Source organism: Pyrus communis, chromosome 15 (assembly GCF_041283825.1).
Source record: "Pyrus communis isolate YQ-2024b chromosome 15, ASM4128382v1, whole genome shotgun sequence".
In the NCBI taxonomy this organism is placed as follows: domain Eukaryota; kingdom Viridiplantae; phylum Streptophyta; class Magnoliopsida; order Rosales; family Rosaceae; genus Pyrus; species Pyrus communis.
The window spans coordinates 26,148,144-26,153,349 of NC_142579.1; the positions used below are offsets into that span (position 1 = coordinate 26,148,144).

Here is a 5,206-nt window from a genome sequence, read left to right on the forward strand (position 1 = left end):
TATTTTATAATATTATTTGTTGAGCACTCTGATATTCAACTCTTTCAATTTTTAATTTATGTCTAGAAGATCCTAAACTATTGAATCTATGATTGAATCCCGCGTTCGTCTTGTTGTATTCGTTGAGCTCGCCGCAACAACCATCAAACAGACTGAATGCATCAAATGCAGTATATGGATGTCATCCGGGTTTCTTTCTCCACCAATTTCACTTCTCTTTCAGCTTTGATTCTTTGATTGGTTGAGCGACTGCTCATCGTTTCTGTTGTTGCATTGCCTCCGTGATCAGCCATGGGGATAGTTGGGATGGTGTTAAAGAAGAAGTCAAGCAATATGGATGTGATCGTATTATATGCTTCTCAGCGGTCAGTAATGATTATGGTTATGGGAAAGGAGAGACTGAGATTATAACGTGGGCATGAAAATATGACAATAGGTTGGGTCTAGCTAGTGTCAAGTAGCGTTTTGTTTGGGGTGGGGGCGCTGGGGATTGGAAAGGCACTTGTAATATTATATGATCTGATCAATAGTAACATAAATTTGGCAAGAATGCGTACTTATTCTGCAAAATTACATGCTTCCCGATGTTTTTTTTTTCTGTTCGGAAAAAGAAATACTTCATTAACACAAGACGCAAGCGGAACAAGCCACAATATATAGTATGAGACTAAACACAACATAGCAACAGTAGTTGCTACAAAACACAAATGAGCCCCAAACATGTAGCTCCAGTAAAACAGAAACCCTAGCCCTAAGACCCACGCATAATATTTACTTGCACGAGGAGAAGCCTTCGCAGCTGGCGCTAACCACGGGGTAGTGACTATCCACACAACCGGCAAGACGCGGGATTATTGAACCCTAATTTTCCAGGCATACCAGGTTTGCTCTCTTACAAGGCCTTCAAGGTAATGGGCAAACCACTGCTTAACCGTGGAACGTGTGACATCTTTTCCAGGCTAGGATCCCAATCATGAATTGTCCAGCTACACAATAAGGGGAAAGAATTTTAAGATTCATCAATATAAGATGTCCACACTCCCGTAGGTGAATTTTTACTGTTGCTCAAATGCGAGTTCCAAAACAAATGGTCATAAATTGCACATACATGCATGGGCGAATCACCTTAACATAGCTCATACAAGATAAGAAAAATCAAATGATGGCTTTGAAAACTCTCGCTCACCTGTATCCACTTACTACGCGGTGTAAAAAGATCATAATTGTTGCTTTGGCCATATTGGTTCCTAAGCATGACCTGGGTCCTGACCCAAATGGTATATAACTATATGGCTTTGGCATTTCCTGGAGAAAATTGACACAAACGATAAGTAACACATCTGTCAATGTCAATACCTTGGCAACAATGAAAAATGAAGTGTATGAAATTCCAGTTTCAACCATACTTAAATCCCTCTCATGCATATTTGAGTGGTTGAAATATATTTGTGTATAAAAGAAGTTAAAAGAAAAATGAAGTTTTCGGGTAGAGAGACGGGTACATCAAATCTAGATGGGTCGAACTGCGTTGGGTTTGGAAACAGATCCGGATTCATGTGTATGCGAGTCACATCAATATTCACCCGCCACCCTTTCTTTATTTCAAAACCTGCAATTGCATTGTGATGAATTAAGATTAAACAAGTTTTTGTTAAGAGAAATATTGAAAAGGAACCTATCATCTATCCTCTCCGGGTTTCTCTATGAAACGGAAAGCATTTCCACTGTAGTGCTAGCTGTGGTAACTCACGGCTTCGAACATCTATAAACAGAAGAAATATTTGTATGTGCCAGTCATATTTAACTTCTCTAGGTTAAGTTTATTGTAACATACCTTCTAAAGTGCAGTCACTGGTAGCTACGCGAGGAAACCACACATGAACATTTGCCAACCTCAATGTCTCTCTCATAACCTGGAGAAAAACATACGGAGCACTAAGGATGTCAACGCGTTTGTATGCAAGATGTCTCCGCTATCAGTTTAATCAGTTGAAAAGTTGCATTAATAAAGATCCTTTTTCTACGTTGAATTTAACAATCGAAAGTTTCTAGGATGTGGTGCGAACCTTGACACAGTAGGGCATGTTTTTAATATCTTCATGTGTAGCTGAAGCTCCTTCTGGTCTAGCTCTGGCTATTGTCAACTGTTCCTCCTGTATATTCATATATTCTTTCTTATCTATCTCAACGATGCTGAAATTGCTACCACAATTTATATGATATGAAGATACACTTTGGAATTACTTACTCTGAGTCTGTCCAGGACTTCTCTGTTCTCGTCGAGAAACTTAAGGCTCCACATCATTGCAGCTGAAGTGGTGGTCTGCCCTGCAATTATCAATGTCAATAGGTTGTCCATAATCTCTGCGTCTGTCAGCTTTTCATTGTCAGGGCATGTATCTCTTTCTATCATTGACTGCAGGAAGTCATCTGAATACTCCTTTCCGCTTCTCCGCTCGGCGATCATGTCTTTAAAGACTTTCATAACACGTGCTCGTGCCTGCTTTGCCAATTCTTTTAGTACACTCTTCAAGGTAAACTTTTTCTCTAGTCATATATTACAAAACACTCGGATAATGAGATGTAGTGAGATTTGTGAACTGTTATTTGAATGAGAGAGAGTTGACTTCCAGCCACATTTTTGGTCGACAATGTATATCATGTTAAGACCCCTAACTAAGCGTTAACAATGCGTTAGACGATGAACTCCAAAAACTTAAAACAGTGAATGAACTAACAAGGATGTACACGTCACGTACCTTCATGCCATTGTAATATCTAGTGCCCGGAATCATGACTGGAAAGGATATCATGGCATCTGAGACTAAGGCGCAGTCTTGCTCAAACATTCGCAGTATTTTATCATCTGTGACGCTCATTAGCAAGGTGCAAATTGCGTCGGACGTTAGCTGCGCATCAGATAACATTCAGAGAGATCAGCTTCTTTTACCCTACTACTATATTCTATATATATATGAAACTCTTGTTTCTACAAGCATTCCAGAAGAATTTTCATACCTTCATACTCAAGGCAAGCACTGAAAATTTTTCCCCGCTTTCTTATCTTGTTTTTAGCTCCTGGCACAAAATTTTATCAAACTTCTGAATGAACGTAGGTAAAGAACTCATGGAGAAAGGATCAGATAGAAGGCGCCTAATCCTTCTATGAGTCTCCTGAGCCACAACCAGCAAGCTATCGACTCCAACAGCATCTGACATTGGTTTCAAATACGCCTTGTCGAAGGTAGCAAAATCACTAGCAAAAATGGTTCTTGCACCCTCAGAACTTGGAACATAAACATGGATCTTGCCAAATAACCTCGTCTTAAACCAATCTCCATACCTGTAGTTTGACCGCGAAAGTCAATTCAACGTTCCATCAGTATGAAAATGATTAAATATACATACTCTATCAACCAAAAGAACTTTTTTTAGTCTATTCAAGTAGGTTCTAAAGTGCATCCATAATATTGCATCAACTACATAGGAGTGTAAGAAATAATTCATCCCAGTAATCAATAGTGTTACAAGTTAGGAGTTTAGGTGCACTAGCAACATAAAGCATCACCTTTGACAAGTTCCCCTTGAATGATTTTATTTTTGTTTTTTCATAGTGTTGAAGGGTCAGCACAAAAGAAGAAAAATATAATTGGTAACGTGGTCGATGGAGAAAACAACTTGATCGTGTACCCTCACTACTTGCAGTTACTAAAGCCTCGTTTGATGTCAAGAATTGGATTGGATTGAATAATTCCTAAACGAATGATTTATTTAATATTTATTTTGGTTTAAGGAAACTTATCCCTTAGTAATCCATTTTCTACCTGCAGTTTTGGAAACAATGTATGTAATTTTTGTTTCTTCAACATATTTTACACAAAGTGAATTCTCCTATCAAATTTAGTCCTAGACACCAAAGAAGTGCTAAGTGATCGATAAGTCCTGCATGTACATTCCAATATAGCGATGGGGTGATAGAATAACTCACAACATTCGCCGGCGCCTGACAAAGTCATAGCATCCTTTTGCACTGTTAATTGCTGAAAGGAAAGAAAGGGTTTCGCCGAAAATGGGTAACCCTAACCCGCCGGGGATGCTACCTTTGGAACTGGTGACCCTTCCCCTAGCAATTTTTGGGACCAAAAGTACTGTTACAATAGAAAGCAGAGCAGCAATGAGAATATCACTATAGTTCTTCACGAAGAGGAGGAGCTCTTCCCTTGATGGATTCAGCATCTTTGAGAAAATTTCAAAAGTTGCCATGTTTTTCTTAATGAATCTAATCGGTTCCAATGGGGCCTTTTATAGAGAAATGCACAATGTAGTTTTTCAAACGAGACAAAATGTTAGAAAGGAATTTTTTTTTTTTTTTTTTGTTTTAGTGTTAGGAGCATCTCTGGGGGGAAAAGGCTTTAGTTTATATATTTGATTAGATTTATATTGGCATGTAAAAGATGAGTGCATGAAGTCAAATGTTTCAATTCATCGTGTAGTTTTAATGTAGAGTAAGAAATGTAAACATCTCACACCAAGACAAAAAGTTTATAGTTACCTTATACATTAAATTAATAGAATAATATTGGTTATTTTATTAATTGATGACAGTGACCGGCCATTAATTAAGATTTTTTATCCGAAAATATAATAATCCAAAATTATAAAAATTAATATTTAAATTTGAGTATAGAAAAGAGAAAACATTGCTCTGTTTAGTATTAATGGTTTAAGGATTCTTTTACCAAAAAAAAGGTTTATGGATTCAACTAATTTAAATATTGAGATCATCATCTATATTTTTATTTGTGGGTGGGTTTTTGATGTAGCACCGAATTAAAAAAAAAAAAAAAGAATGTTCAGGCATCTTGTTGATAGATAATAATGCTCCAAAATATTAATGAGAGATATCCATATGCTAAAAATTGTGTTTTTTATTTGATTTGATTTTTGGTTAACATTTTGCATGGAATACATCCTTGCCAAGGTTTGTCAGCACTCGGCAGAGCATCAAACCCACCTTTCCCGTCGTCTTCTACTTTTCTTAATTTGTTTGCTTGGCCTTTAAATATTATTAGTGTCTTCTTTTATGTATAGAAATATAATTAGTGTCGAGTAGCAGTTCAAGATATGTGATTAGTGGCCAGAAAAAAGATACCCAACTGTGTGAGTAATTTTGATTTGGATAATACTTAGCATAAGCACTACGGTT

General features: G+C 37.2%; 1 pseudogene; it reads right to left on the reverse strand.

Annotated features, from left to right (window-relative positions):
* Positions 1-892: 892 nt before the first annotated feature.
* On the reverse strand, positions 893-4,236 carry LOC148690782 (abscisic acid 8'-hydroxylase 1-like; annotated as a pseudogene).
* Positions 4,237-5,206: the final 970 nt, after the last annotated feature.